We start from the raw sequence: 16,835 nt of genomic DNA on the forward strand, positions 1-16,835 counted from the left end.
TCACAATCCCTTGAAGTAAATTAGAAACAGAAAAGTAATTCTCTACAAGTGCTGCAATAATGCTATGCCATCCATCTATTTTTTTTTAATGGATACGGTTGTTTTCATAAGGATTCTTTACAGCATAACCAGTTATTTTCAGATTTAAATGTTAAGACTGTGGCACAAGTCTGTGTGACACAGCAGATGCGTGATCAGGATCTCTCTCTCTTTCTTTGACTGCTTTTGTTGAAATTGAAAACAGTGGCACAGGTATGGTATTATGATGGGGATAGTGGTGGTGTGGCAAAGGATATTTAACCCTTTCCCCCAACCTAAATGACCTTCTAAATTATGACCCCCAGATAGAAAAAAGATAAAAACGTCTACCTTCATTCCCTCCCTCTTGGGGGACTCAAAAATCACTTTAGGGAGGTGATTTACATTGTGCACAGGAGGAATGAGTTAATTGACTTCTTCCCAGCACTTCTCTCACCAAATTAGCAACCCAGTGCAGGGTGGGGAACCTTCAGGTTGTAAGCCAATCTTGACCCACAGGAGAGTATGATTTGGGAGAAGACTATTGCTTGGAGGATCAGTGGTTTCCACCTTTATATACCCCAGAAGTGGACCAGAGCATAAGGTAAAGGGACCCCTGACCATTAGGTCCAGTCGTGACCAACTCTGGGGTTGCGGCGCTCATCTCGCTTTATTGGCCGAGGGAGCCAGCGTACAGCTTCCAGGTCATGTGGCCAGCATGACTAAGCCGCTTCTGACGAACCAGAGCAGTGCACGGAAACACCGTTTACCTTCCCGCCAGAGTGGTACCTATTTATCTACTTGCATTTTGATATGCTTTCGAACTGCTAGGTTGGCAGGAGCAGGGACCGAACAACGGGCGCTCACCCCATCATGGGGATTCGAACCACCGACCTTCTGATCGGCAAGTCCTAGGCTCTGTGGTTTAACCCACAGTGCCACCTGCGTCCCTTACGGACCAGAGCATAGCCAGTTTTAAATTTGGTCTGCCCTTGGAGCCCCACCCTCTGGGAGGCTACCAATTAAGATTCTGGTAGCTTCCTGCTCTGACCTCCAGCGCTGCCCTAGAGCCACAGAGACTGTCCTTGGTAAGTCACTTTGAGAACCAGCAGTGGTGAACCACAGGCTCACAAGTTATCTAGATTATCAGAGGGAAGGATACAAAATCGGTCCCCACCATGATAACCAACTTGGTACGTGCAAGGAGGTTTGCTTTAACATGGGCGTGAGTATTTAAACAAGCGGCTTCTCCCAACAGCAGCCTAAATGGTGTAGCCCAACAATAGTTGCACCTCATGGTTACTCCAATAAGGATTTTCTTCTGGCCTGTGCTCCAGTTGGTACACTACAGTGGTACCTTGGGTTAAGAACTTAATTCGTTCCGGAGGTCTGTTCTTAACCTGACACTGTTCTTAACCTGAGGTGCCACTTTAGCTAATGGGGCCTCCCAATGCCACTGTGCCGCCACCATGCGATTTCTGCTCTCATCCTGAAGCAAAGTTCTTAACCCGAGGTACTATTTCTGGGTTAGTGGAGTCTGTAACCCGAGGTACCACTGTCCTGGGATTATAATAGCAGAACTCCCTCCACCCTCCTATCTTATTAATGACTATTGTTCTGCTCACATTGCTGTAAGTATTTCCTTACGGCGGAATGCGGGTGGCGCTGTGGTCTAAACCACTAAGCCTCTTGGGCTTGCTGATCAGAAGGTAGGCGGTTTGAATCCCCACGATGGGGTGAGTTCCTGTTGCTCTGTCCCAGCTCCTGCCAACCTAGCAGTTCAAAAGCACACCAGTGCATATGCACCGCTGTGATGGGAAGGTAAACAGCATTTTTGTGTGGTCTGGTTTCCATCACAGTGTTCTGTTGCACCAGAAGTGGTTAGTAATGCTGGCCGCATGACCCGGAAAGCTGTCTGTGGACAAACGCTGGCTCCAACCCCATAGTCACCTTTGACTGGCCTTAACCATCTAGGCATCCTTTACCTTCCTTCCTTCCTTCCTTCCTTCCTTCCTTCCTTCCTTCCTTCCTTCCTTCCTTCCTTTCTTTGCCTAAGTTAAACATAGGTCTTTAATCTGCTGTTGAAAATTTGCACACAAGTGAAACGGTTTTTCTCTTCTTTTTGTTTTGCTTCAGGGAAATGAATGGTTAATCATTTATTTGTGCTTTATGGACCTAGGAAATAATTCCTGCACCCAACATTACAATTTAATTAAATGGCATATAAAACAAAGATTGTGAAATTAATGGGATTCCGCTAAGAAGCTTGGTTAATCAAATGCCTTATTAATGCCATGGTTCTGTATATGTTTGTGTATATATGGCTTGCTTTTTATTTAGTAAAATAAGCAATTTAATGGTTTCCTTGATGATGGGAATATCATTTGCTTTGTTATCTCCAATCATATTCCCCTAGAAGCGATTTCAAGACTATTTCATTAATAGTGCTTCAAATTTATTTTCCCCGTGTTGTGGTATTTTCTATAACAAAAATAGCCTGATCTTTCTTTTGGCTAAACAGGAGATAAAGATTGTTCCCACCAAAATCTATTAGAGGTACCCAAGAGATGCAAAGTAAATTTATTATGATAAACAATGTACATTGTATACAATATATGCATCTTGCCCTTTCCTACATTTGCTCCTCTGCATTCGCCTGGGAGCAAAAGTATATATTTAGATTAGCATTGGTATATTCTGTATCACACCTGCACTATTTCAGGCCCACCAATATATTTTGGACGAATGCTACTTTGTATGAATTCTGGTATTTTCCATATCAGACCTGCACTATTTGTGATCCACCAACTGCAATGTAACAGCCTCATATGACACGTCACTGGGTGACTATTTCATTTCCACTCAAATGAGTTTTCTCTTTTTCCTTTCTCAGTTGGGCTGGGCCTTTAAGCATAAAAAGGGAACTGTACCACTGAGAAAGTAGCTACAAATTTGCATGTACTAATTGATATTTATATATGCAAATTTAGAAACAATTACCAGAATTTAAATGGAAGCTAAGTAAATTCCCATCCAAATGCCCCAGATAGATTCTTCAGTTAGTTTGTACCCCAGCACCAGATCACTCCCAGTCTCTTAGTTGGAGGTAAACTAATTAAAAATAAACTCTTTAGCACTCCGATCCTGTTCCAAAATATTTTTCCCTTCAGTTAATTACCCTTACTCATGAGCCACTTTTAACGTCCTCTTATATTTTTAAAAACAAAAAAAGATGCCTACGTTTGTGATTCTGTTTTTCTGTATGTGTGTGTGTGTGTGTGTGTGTTAGGGAGGCGGGATATTATAATGAGAAGGCATGGCCAGTATGCGGTGATGGCTTTTCTTCTTTTTAATAAGTTTGACAAGCTATAGGTCAGCTGCCTCTGTCAGCCTGCTGCCAAGCTGTGAGCTGAAACCCAAGATACCTCTGGAAAATGAGAACACGTGATGGCATAATAGTGTTTCTATTTCCAGGGATGTTGCTTGTCAAAAAAAAAAAGGGGGGGGAAGGCTGAAAGTAAATACCTGATCATTCCATTACTACCAAGTCTGCTTGGTGGTCATTTAACTGCTTTTGGGGTGTGTTTTCCCCAAGCTTCTTAACTGATTTCTGCAATATCAGGATCTCCCTAAACATGCTAATGGTTTCTACTTTTTCCCTTCTGGCAAATTATCTTTTGGCACTCAGCCTCTGTGTTTATGGTGTGCTCTTGTAATTCTCTGGGCTATCCAATCAGTAATCTGATTCGTCCCTTTTAGAAATGTGATAAATGACAGATGGGTCAAAGTTTGGGATGTTCACACCACACCGCTCCTTCTAGCAAGAGGCAAAGTGAGGTGATCACATCAGGCAGCAGCATCCACAAGGGCAGCTGATCTGGCTTCCAAGAAATGCATTCCCTACTGTTGCTGCTGCCAGCAGAGTGGCTACAATGGCTATGATGTGCTCCTTGGAGACCTGATCTGCTCCCTTCCTTGGCAGCCCTTGTCACACCACCTCTACAGCAGCCTCTAGGTGAATAGGAGGCACCAGTGGTCTCCTCCCCCTTCAAGAGAAGAAGTTGGGGGTGCTGTCCTCTAGGCTCTCCTGGTTTCTACACCCATTTTGTATGCTTCAGAGTGGGCCCCCTCCCCCCCCACAACAGCCTTTGAGCCCCACTGAATCTGTTAGGTAAGGTTGATTAATTTTGCCCCTTGTTCCTGATGTAATCGTCACTCAACCCATTGTTCCCAATGTAGATTGCTAGTCTAATGTCTAATGTCTCTTTATACTCATGGCATGATATAGAGAGATAAGCCATAACGTAAGTTTGGATTTACATACACCTCTTCACAAGATCTTTATTTTCCCCTTGTTCCCGATGTAGTTCTTCACTCTTGCATTGTTCCTGATGCAGATCTTTATTTCCCCTTTGTTCCTAATTTAGGCCTTCACGCACCCTTTCTTCCCTGGTGGGGAGGATGCTATTTTGTGGTTCACCTCAGGTGCCAAAATGTCTTGGTCCGTTCCTGGTTCAATGTAGTGGTTCAAAATCAAATAGTATCAGAATGAACATTTATTTTTCATGCTGGGTGGTATTCACAATAAAGAAGCAGTCCCCCCCCCCAAGAGAGTAGCACAATTTTAAAACAAAAGATTGACAGAAGAACATCACGATTATAAAGCATTTTATGCAGCTCTCCCTTTTCCTTACTATTATAGTTCAGCTTATTACATTGCAAATTCTTCTGAACAAATGAGAGTTTTATCCCTTGTTCCTGGGGAGAGTAGTAGTAATACTTTGATGTTGCTTCCAAATATAGAAATTACTTCTGTTTTAAAATGCAGATGAGATTCCTTTCTTTCTTCCCCTGCCTTGCTACAGACTCTTCCTGTCATAATTGAAATTTGAATATGACTCATTCTTAAACTTGAAGGGTGTTTGGGTGGGGAAGAAAGTAACAGAAGAAGCAAATAATTAAAAGAGCTCTCTGGAGAGATGCTATGCTCGCAAATTAAATATTGTTTGAGTTATGCTTGAAGAAAGAAAAGGAGAAGTTTTAAGGATGGAATAATAACAAGGGATGAGAGAATGGTAGTTCCTGGTGCAAATAATCACAGTGGAGTGAAGACAGATGTGCGGAATAGTAAAACACATTTTGTTTTACAAGTATGGTGTAAAATTTTGTTATAGATACACTTGTTATAACTTTTCTTTCTGATGCATCCAAACCAGCAAGCACTGGATCACTAAGTTGTTTCCCATGCCAAAGAAATGTTTAATCTACAGTTTACCCCAATCTCCTGTGCATGAAGTATGATAACATTTGGAAAGAGTTTATATAGAATGTAGTAGGCTATTAACATCTACACAAGTACAGTGGAACCTTGGTTTTTGAACGTCTCTGCTGCTGAACATTTCAGAAGCCGAACACAGAAAACCCGGAAGTCAGATGACTGGTGAATGGTTAGACACCATTCTGGCACCACATTCATAGCTGTAGATCCTGGGTTCAAGCTTTTCAAACAGGGGAAATGCAAAGCTTGAGAAAAACCAGGATACAGGTGCCCAGCTACTGAATATTTTCTTGACTTGTCCACTTTTCCACAACTTTTTACAGAGAACATCTGATAATACTGAATGACACCTTAGAGCAGAATGAGGAAAGGGCCAAGGCTTTCCAGAATGACCAGCTGCTATACTGCCATCCACAGTGACGGTAAGCAAGCAATCTTGATTTTGAAAGGCTTTGAATGTTAAAGTATGTCAGTGGCTAAACATTCCTCTATATTTCTCTACTTGTGCATTTTTAATGAGGAGCTCTGGAGATAATTGTCTATTTTATCCCCTATACTTATGTTTCTTTGAATGAAATGGTAACTTCTGAATTATGGTGATGAAAGTCAATATTTATCAAGTGCAGCTCATCTATATATATATATATTACAGGTCTACTATTTGCCAGAGAAACTATTTGTCAAAACCTAAAGATGCAATGACAACACAACAGCTTAATTATTAATTGTTCAAGAAGACATTGTTAGCTTTCATCCTTTTTTTTACGAATCTAAAATGATTTGAGGTCCCTTCTCTTTTTGAATCACTCTAGGAAATGTGTGCTCACACACTGCATAATATCAGACTTCACAGAGACATTACAGAAAATCACTGGGTGGCCTACCTAGCTCTACAGAGTTGTTATCAGTGTGGAAACTCACGGCACTGCCACAGTGATGAGCCTTAAGGTGGCTTTCAGGTTCTGAAATGTTAACACTGCAATGTTGACTCCTGCTCAGTCTCAGTCCCACCACCACCCTCCTCTTCCCTCCCCAGCCAACATGCTCTTCCTCCTGTCTTCCTACCGTTTAAAATTCCAGTGGCAGCAGCAGTGACTTCTTCACTGCCTCCTGGTCTCTGGGAAAGTTTGAGCCACTCCTGCTGTTTGCAGCGGACAGTTTGAAAAATGTTCAAAACTTCATTTCTTAAAAAAAGAATTTTTAAAAAAGAATTTAGAAGTCCTTTCTAGACATTGTGGCAAATAGCAGACATTTTTTCTGATCACCTCATGCAGGATGCCTGAGGGGAGGAAAAGACCCACAACACTGTCGCAGATACTAGGCTACAGGTGAGACAGCAGGGAAGTGGAAGTGTTTGGCTAGGTGGCTGCCATGGCAAATGGAAGCTGTATCTGGTGGACAGGTGATTGAATGAGTGGCAGGTTGATCCATTGAGCCCTCAGCCAGTGCCTGATTAGGCTTGTTAAGTATAATTGGTCTAATTGACACAACAAAGGAAAATGTGTGCGCTTACTGATGATGGTTTAATATGGGGAAATTCCATTGCAGCATAATGTGGGACTTTAAGGTCCTAAATGACTTAATGATTAACTGTTGATTGCTTTCTACTCTCAACTCAGTGTAACCTTAGGTCATGTGATGAGGGTCTTGAGTTGCAAATTTGCCATCTTGGAAAGGTGGTGGTTAGAGTCTTTTGTTCTTTCAGATTCTGTGGAGTAATAGACATGTGAAAGACTCTCCTGAAGGGAGAGAAAACAGCTCCAGGAGAAATGGAGGCTGTAGGAATAGAGAGACCTTTGCTTATACTGTAGGTCTGTTTGGCTAGTTTTGTTTTCCCCAAAACTCCATGGAGTAGGGATGTAAATGAAGCTCTCCAGATAAACAGCTCCAGGTTAAAGGGGCTGGAATGCAGGCAATGAAAGCTGAGACAGAGAGGGGGGGTTATGTTTGTCAGCTCTGATTATAAGTATTTTATTTCTAAGATGCTGGGCCTGTGCTGGACAGTGTAAGGCATTGTATGGATGTATCTTTGATGCTTTTGTTCTGCAAGTAAACTTTTGAATTTAAGTTATGGACCTTGGTGATGTTTTTATTCCAAAAGGACTCAGTTTTTATGCATCCAATTGCTTCAAACTATACAATATAAATATCTGGCAGCACCAGAACCAGAAGTAAGTGGGGGCACCTACTTTCTCTCTTTTTGTACCAGTTCCCGTCATTTATCTCTCTCTTCTTTTCCACTCTTTGCAGGGTAGAGATCCTTCTAGCCAGAAGTCTGAACTTTTCACTTTCAGAGGGCTTTTCAAATTAGGGAAAGGGCTGCATGAAAGTAGGCTGAGGGTTACAGACTGCCTGTCTTGGGCCTGAAGGGTTGTAGATGTAAGGAACCCTTTTATTCCTTCAATTGCTGATCAAAGCATAGAGTAGGCAGAATGACAGCATGTCATTTTGCTTCAGCAGATGAATTGGAGAACTATAATGAGAACTTGGATATATCCTTTGGCTGCTGGTTTATCTCTGGCTTGAAGGAACAGAATGCTGGATTAAGTGGCTTAATCAAATGAATATGTTCTCAATGTGGTTGGGTGTTCTAAGCAAGAGAGCTGGTTTGGAGGCAAGGAAAAGAAAGTAGAAATGGGGTTCACTTTCTCTTCCAATTCTTATTTCGATCATCCCAGGCCAATCCCATTTATCTGTCCTCTACCACATGTGGAGATGTTTGTGCTCCAGATGCAGAGTTAGACGTGCGTATATCTTCAGTTCTTTGTTTAATGGTTCAAAATGGCCCTGCTGTAACACATTCATCCCCAGCAATCTAGTAGACATCATAGCTAACAGAAGGCATCATACCTAACAGAAATTTCCATACAGTCAAATAATATATGGGCAAAGTCCTGTGCCTCGTGGCAATGGCAATTTCTTATTCAGTGCTTTAGTGAAAAATGGAAGCTTCTAACTGCATATGTCCTGACTCTTGAGAAGAAGTATTTGTGATAATGGTATCTTCATTCTGTATTTTCTTGTTCCACAATGACCAGGAGTGCAATAACATTATTCCAAGCCTTACTTGGAATGTGAAATATTGACTTCAGCCATTGACATTATAATGATAAACGAAGACTTTGAACTAGAGTACCTACACAGTTAGCTATGACCTACTTATTGCAATAACCACTGAGCTGTTGGACACTCATATCATTCTTAGATATAACTACAAGGAACAAAAATTTCTTCTCCACTTGAAAATTCAATTTCCCCAATAAAACTTTGCTCAGTAATAACTTGAGAAGTATGATTGCGATAGGAAGCCTCATCATCATTCTGTATTGATTTATGCAGAGGGCTGTGAGATTAATGTTTACTGTAGTAGAAATGAAATCCAGATGAGTCATTATATTGTTTATCTTGTTCTTGCCTTGGTCTTATTAATGCTGGGGGAGTGGGGAGGAAATGCATTTTTGACAGGAGCTTGGAGGAATACATTTATATTTAAGAGCAGAGTATTAAGATCTGGTTAATAATCTTATTTTGTAAAGTGCATCCCTGACAAAACTGATAAGAATAACTAAAGGGCGGAAGTTTGAATTGCCCCAGTGATCTTTGGTGTTTTAATTGGTTGGAAAGTTGTATAAGTAACTGAGGCTAAGCCAACAAATCACCTCAGCAAAATGGTGAGGATAAATTTGGAGGTGTTTGGAGGTGTTCCTTCCAAACCCCAGATTACCTTTGAAGTCAGTGTTTTATATGACTGAAGTCTGATGCACAACTGAGATGCTCAGTTTAAAACATAAATTTGATTACATACATTGGGATCAGCAGGGGCAAGGGGAATGATTAACCCCCACCCCCATGGTGTCCCTAATGGATGACATTTGTGCCAAGTGAGGAAATTAAGAACTACATTTGAAGATAATTTTCCAGAAGAATAAAAGTCAATATTTTGTGTCCCTGAGAGTGGGGGGCCTGTTCTCCACTGACAGGGATGCCCTAGTGGCATGCCATGCATCACTGTGAGCAGAGATGCATTAAGCTTTCAAGGCGTACCAGAAATATATGGACCATCATGCCATGTGTGTATAGCTATTCCTACAAGGTGTGACCAGAAAGTTGGGTGAATGGTCACAGAAATCAGACAGTGAGAATATTCAAACATATATATGTTACAAGTCTTCAAAGTAGGTCCCCTCTGATACAATGCACCATTGACAATGTTCGTAGAACTGTTGGAAACTTCTGGAGAAGTCCTTTTTTTGTACTGCTTTCAGTTCCCTTGTCACAGCAGCTTGAACGTGTGGAACGTTGGAAAATCTGTGCCCTTTCAGTGCAGATTTCAGTTTTGGAAAAAGAAAGAAATCTGGTGGGGCCAGATCGGGAGAATATGGAGGGTGGGACAACTCAGTAACCTCAGTAGCAATTTCATGCGGAATATGCAATTATTCCGCCCTCATTCAGATGGACAAATGCGAATTCTGCATCAATAACTGACGAACTCTGTCAACATTTGCGAATTGACGGTCATTGACGGTCTACCAGACCAAGGGTCATCTTCGATGGTTTGCCGCCCTTCACGGAAACGCTTAAACTACTCATATACCGTCTTTCACCACACTGAGAGCCAGTGTGGTGTAGTGGTTAAGAGCGATAGTCTCATAATCTGGGGAACCAGGTTCCCGTCTCTACTCCTCCACATGCAGCTGATGGGTGACCTTGGGCTAGTCACACTTCTTTGAAGTCTCTCAACCCCACTTACCTCACAGAATGTTTGTTGTGGGGGAGGAAGGGAAAGGAGAAAGTTAGCCGCTTTGAGACTCCTTAGGGTAGTGATAAAGTGGGATATCAAATCCAAACTCCTCCTCCTCCTCCTCCTCTTCTTTCGAGTGACAGATTCATCTCCTTACACAATTGTGAGCATTTCCGATGCCGATTGAATGTTTGAATATTTCTCATTCTCCGATTTCTGTGACCATTCACTGAACTCTCCGGTCGCACCTTGTAATTATGGGTGTGATGCTATTATTAATAAGCGGAATGAACCATCCTCAGGAAACTTCACATCTGCTACTGCAAACCAGGATCTCCCAAGAGTGAACAGAACAATGACTCAGGCAAGAGTGAAGCACCCGTCTCAGGTGGTAGAAAGACAAGAGACAGGGGCACGGAGGACAAGCAGGAGGACAAGCAAGAAGGGGGGAGCGATCCTGACTGCTGGGGGTGTGGGGTACAGTGGGGGCAGGAGGTGGCACCTTCCCTTTTTGCCTCAGGTAGCTAAATAGGATGGGCCACCCCTGGCTGAGGATCATTAACTGCAGGGGAAAGAAGAGGCAAAGTTCATTGCACTCCATCCAGGTACCCTTTTTGCTAATCAGCAGTTCTGTCAGGCTTATACCTTGAGCTTTCTTGACTGCAGTGCTCTCTCTCTCTCTCTCTCTCTCTCTCTCTCTCTCTGTGTGTGTGTGTGTCTGTCTGTCTGTCTCTCTCTCTCCCTCTCTCTGTGTGTGCTGAACCCACTTGGATAGTTTGTCATAGAAGTATATGTGTGTGTGTGTGTGTGTGTCTGTGTGTGTGTGTATCATATAATTGCATGCCCTCCAACATTTCTCCAATGAAAATAGGGACATTCTAAGGAAAAGTGGGACATTCCAGGATCAAATCAGAAACCAGGACGGCTTCTCTAAATCAGGGATGTCCCTGGAAAATAGGGACACTTGGAGGGTCTGTTCCTGTTGACAGATCTGGGTCTCTTCACACAGCATGTTTGTGTCTCTGGTGAGCTAAGATCTTACAGGGCTGTCACATAGGCAATCATGGATTTGCGACAAGCATGTTTGCACATCACACAACTGAACAATTTTAGTGGCATCCTCAGCCAATAAAAACATTACTGTAGATCACGCCTGCAAAATATGTGACCTGCCAAGATGAAGTAGCGCAGTCAGCCACAGCAGCAGACTTCATAGGCCTAGCATTATTATTTTTTGCTGTTTGTTGAGAAATAGAAAAATAAGACTGGATTTGGGGTGGGGAGGCTGCCAAGCTCTTGGCTGGACAACTGCCTATCTGATAATCTGTGCTTGGCTCAATGGGTCGCAAGCTATGCTAGGCTTCTGTCAGCCAGTCTCATTTTGTATGAATATGTGATGCCCATATGAAAGTCAGAGTGATTAATCTGTGAATGGTCTATCTGAGAGAGAAAAATTCTGCTTCATGTTCAACTTGAAATAAGCATGTTAAGTGCTGTTCTGAATTAATACATTCTTCTTTATTAAAAAAATAAGACTTTTCAGATGAACAAAACTCCTTTTTCGCATTCATCAAGGGCTCCCCCCCTTTTTAAAAAGGCATTAACATGTGCTTAACTGTAGGTGCATAATTCAGTGTAGAATAAGAAATTAATGTTTTAACATTTATATTCTTTTCAAGTCTTATTCATTGTAGTTAAAAGGAACTTGCTGAAATTCATAGAACACAACCCTCCATCATACCCTTCAACATTTCTCTGATGAAAATAGGGTTGCCCATTCCATAATGATAATTTTACTATTTATACCCCATACATCTTATTAGGTTGCCCCAGCACTCTGGGCAGCTTCCAACATATATAAAAAACATAATAAAACATCAAGCATTAAAAAACAGCAACAACATCCCTTCAGATGGTTCAGGGATTGGGTAACTCCATATTCTCCAACATTTCTCCAATGAAAATAGGGACATTCTAAGGAAAAGTGGGACATTCCAGGATCAAATCAGAAACTGGGATGGCTTCTCTAAATCAGGGATGTCCTTGGAAAATAGGGACACTTGGATGGTCTGCTACATCTCAAAAAACCCACTAGCCAAGAAGCCAACAGAGTAATATGATTCAGGGGCTATGCAACTTGCCTGTTTATAAGCCTATTTGTTAGGCGTCTGAGGATTACAGAAACAAACATCGAAAAACAATAGAATTTAAATATTATCGCACTGTACTGTATGCAGCTTTGTCAGTGAACCACTTTGGTGTACCTTAACTCCCTGATGATTTTAATAGAAAAAACATTTTCCCCAAGCAATGTGATAGAAACAAACAAACAAACAATGTTCAAATGTGGAGCATTTCTTACGAAAATGTCATTACTTTTGCAACAACAGCATAGCATAAATCAGAAGGAATGTACAAATGTACAATTGTTCCCTAACTTTTATTTCCTTTTCTATGTGATGTAACTCACACACCAAATATATTTATATCTGCAGCTAATATTGTAGAGGTTCTAGCTCTGGGCTGCTTTTAATCTGTTTTAGTATTTTAACTTTTGTATGTTTTAAAATAGGGTTGTAATTTTTTATGGTTTTAACTTTTTGTAAACTGCTTTGGAGTTGTTGGGGTTATGCAAGCAGTGTATACTTCCATGGAGAAAAAACATCTCTCTCTCTCTCTCTCTCTCTCTCTCTTTGCCAAATTGAGGGTATTGGTGTTATATTTTAAATTTAGTTTTAAGTGGATTTGTCCGAAAATATCATCCATTTATTTCCCATAAAAAATGTTCCCAAACTGGTTCACAGCATCAAATGAACAACGGTAAGTCTAACAATTAAAAATAATAATTGCATTATTGCATTATGTGTTTATTACATTTATACCTGGCCGTTCCTTCCAACGAAGTCCAGAGATAAACAACTTTGGCACTTAGATGCATCTTCCCATGTGCATTTGGATGTGCAACAGATTAATGACTACATATCCCAGTCCTGCAAGTAAACTGTCCATAGAAGTCCCGTATTTTTCGCTCTATAAGTCGCACCACACCATAAGACGCACCTAATTTTTGGAGGAGGGAAACAATAAAAAAAATATTCTGAATCCCAGAAGCCAGAACAGCAAGAGGGATTGCTGCGCAGTGATCCCTCTTGCTGTTCTGGCTTCTGGGATAGCTGCGCAGCCTGCATTGGCTCCATAAGACACACACATTCCCCCTTACATTTTAGGAGGGGAAAAGTGTGTCGTATAGAGCAAAAAATATGGTATACTTACATATACTGATTTTCTTAACTGAATAGGAGTGACTGAGGTTAGACCCTAACATGGAAAACAATCAACATGTACAAAATTAATGAGACCCTAGCATATAAACAAAATTCAAATTCAGAGGAGCTTTACAGAGTCATTTAGATTTTCTCTGCTATTTCTTCTACTCAGAGTACTCCCACTGGGTAGTTCAGCACTGCTGGTAGCATTGTTTGAGTAGACTTCATGCTTTTTGGCCTTTTTATGAGTAACAAAACAATTAACCTATGCTGCAGTAACCCTCAAACTCATTTAAGATGGGATTTTCCTATTAGTTCAAGCAACTCACTTTGGTGAAGCCTTGATCTATGTGCCTGATATTTTCAGCAAAATGGCATGTCCATGTGGAAAGGGATGCAGTGAAGCATCCAGTCACGATCTTGACCTTTTTAAAAATTCTGCTAGTTTGATAACATTCCAGCAAAATAAAATAAATAAGAGCATAGCCAAAGTGACATTATTCCCCCCTCTTTTACTTTCTATGCACAGGAATAAGTTAATACCTGACTTAATCAATTCTCTGTCTTAGCTTTGTTCTATCCAGATATTGTAAAACTGATTTATTTCCTCCTTCGTGCATAAATAGAAACACAGGAGTGCTTCATTTCCCTAGCTGCAGTTAGCTACAAGCTTAAATAAGTTAGAAGTCCTTATCAACAGACCTACTAAGCAGAAAACAGCCCAGCAGCCATGTTTTAAAGCCTACCGAATGGTTGGGACTGTCCCACTACCGATTTTTGTGGCTTGAAAAATGCAACAAGAACAGATTTATTGAGTGCGTCATACACGGGTTACTTTTGGGTTACAAATAGGGCAGGCTTGTTTAACACATGCATATAGGCACACATGTATCCCCATTTACAGGGATGCGGGTGGTGCTGTGGGTTAAACCACAGAGTCTAGGACTTGCCAATCAGAAGGCCGGCAGTTCGAATCGCCACAGCGGTGTGAGCTCTCGTTGCTCGGACCCTGATCCTGCCAACCTAGCAGTTCAAAAGCACGTCAAAGTGCAAGAAGAAAAATAGATACCGCTCCGGCGGGAAGGTAAACGGCGTTTCCGTGCGCTGCTCTGGTTCGCCAGAAGCAGCTTAGTCATGCTGGCCATGTGACCCGGAAGCTGTATGCCGGCTCCCTCGGCCAATAAAACGAGATGAGCGCCACAACCCCAGAGTCGGTCACGACTGGACCTAATGGTCAGGGGTCCCTTTACCTTTATCCCCATTTACACACACACAATGTATGGGCATGATACTTCAAGTCTGCTTTTGCCAACATCCCAAATGTCTCTGTTGGAGACATACCCAGAAAATTCACTTTGGCTTTTGTGCAAATGCCTTCATGTGGGATTCCACATGATGTGCAGGGAGTGGGGGTGTGTTGCTGGCTCCAGCTCGTGCACCAGTGTTTGGCAACCCTTCTTTTTGCAATTTTCAGGTAGGCAAGAAAGTCATGCCTGGCGGTGTGGTGTGTTCAGCATGTTGGGTTGCAAGTTCTGCAAGGCAGCTTTAAGATGCTAAGAAGAACTTTACTGGATCAGACCAAAGACCTATCTAGTCTAGGATTCTGTTTCTCACAGAGGTCAGCCAAATGCTTATTGGAAGCACACAAGCAGGACAGGAGGACAATAGCCCTCTCCTGCTGTTGCTCCTCAGAAACTGATATTAAGAGTCATCATGACACAAAACCAAGCATAGGCAAACTCCAGCCCTCCAGATGTTTGGGACTACAATTCCCATCATCCCTGACCACTGGTCCTATTAGCTAGGGATGATGAGAATTGTAGTCCCAAACATCTGGAGGGCCAGAGTTTGCCTATGCCTGCACAAAACCGATAATAGCCTATTCTCCATGAATTATTCTAATCTTCTTTTATACTGTTGCAAGCCATCCCAATCTCCAAGTTTCCAGGCTAACCAAGGGTTCATGTTTGCTTTTGAATGAGGTACAGGAGAGATTGTGGTGTATTTATGATATATGGTTTATTTACACATATGTGCAACCTGAGCTTATGATGAAGGGGTTCACAGCATTAACACCTCAAGAGTTGCTTCCTCCATAGTTGCGGCCCGGGATTCAAACAGAAATCAAACATTGTTTTCTCTCTCTTTCTATCTCTCATCTACCAGCTTGATGATTTTCTTCTAGCTCCCGTCACTTGAAACCCTCTGTTCTCAACTCTTGCTTTGTTCTTCTAACTATCCATAAGTGCCCACCCCTTTGCCTTCCCACATAGATCCCCTTCCCTTTGTTCCCCTTAATGACACATCACTCTTGCCTCACCAGGAAGCTTGCCTGGCCAATATGTCAAGACTTGCTGGATCCAGGTATTAGAAAGAGCCGAGGTATAGGACGGTCTCTCCATATAGCTCTCTCTCGCCCACCAACTCATAACAATACATTTAAAACTGGTGACATCAAGTCAGCATTCACCAGATGTGATGTGTTAATGAATAGGTCTACCTTACAGTCTGGTTACCCCCAAGGATAGCATGAATTTTCACTGACATTCCAAGCTTATACTTCATGTATGATTGAAGAAAGTTCTATGTCAAAAGTATTGATGCACGTATTGCAAAATAATTAATTTTAGTTTCAATGACTTGTGGATAGGCTATGCTAGCTTAACGATCCATCAAGAAAGCAATAGTAAACCTCAAAAGCTGTCTGAGTGATTGTTTTTATGTAGCAGATTTTATCTTAATAACAGCATGCTTGTTTATTGTTTCTGGTAAACTTTATGACAGTTCTTTCCAGAAGGTTTTTAATCACACATCTCAAATGGCCAGGGGGTTTCTTAAGGCAAGAAGAGCTAGGTTTTATTTCCACAAAGGACTTGCAAAGGTGTTAGACACATAGCATGCACTCTGAGACTTTGCTGTGCACTCCAAGTCTCAAAACTAGCGGTCTGCTGAAACCTGTCATCCAATACGTTGAAAGTATTCGTCCCCTGTAAAATAAGTCTGTTATTTTGCCTCACGCACAGTGCACATTAGAATTTCAGTGGGTACAGAATTGAGCCTGTCTTATCATTCCAAGTTCCTTGTGTAATGGTTGGGTTCACATCTCCAGAATTGTAGGGGAAGCCCAATAAAGTTATGAGCAGCTCGCTTGTGAGGTGCTGGAACATCACCTTGCCAATAAACAATATAAATAAAGCAATATATTCCAAATCATTGGATTTTTGAGACAGTGTTGTACACCACAATTGATTTTCCATGAGGTGCCAGTGAAGAGTGAAGAGGTAAAGATAAACTCATATAAAAAGGAGGTCAGTGTAATTTTTTGAAGGACCATGAATCTTGATTCTTACTAGAATATAAAAGAAATCAATTTAAGTATTGCTATATCCATTCAGCGCTTTGCTCACATGGATGGACCGTGTTCCACTCAAGTACATAAGATGCTATCAGGTTTGGTTTACCTTTTGTAATTAGAGAGGGACAGCGAGAAATAAAAAAAGGGACACATAATCCTAAAATTAATGTTACAGGT

The 16,835-nt window shown here is 41.5% G+C and overlaps 1 long non-coding RNA gene across 1 annotated transcript in view; it reads left to right on the top strand.

Annotated features, from left to right (window-relative positions):
• Positions 1–5,625: 5,625 nt before the first annotated feature.
• Positions 5,626–16,835, top strand: part of LOC308594071 — a 38,916-nt gene continuing 27,706 nt past the window's right edge. The window contains exon 1 of the long non-coding RNA XR_014011290.1: positions 5,626–5,718. This is a non-coding gene — a long non-coding RNA (uncharacterized lncRNA). The remainder of the gene's footprint in view (positions 5,719–16,835) is intronic.

Source organism: Podarcis bocagei (assembly GCF_964188305.1).
Source record: "Podarcis bocagei genome assembly, chromosome: 8".
Lineage (NCBI taxonomy): Eukaryota > Metazoa > Chordata > Lepidosauria > Squamata > Lacertidae > Podarcis > Podarcis bocagei.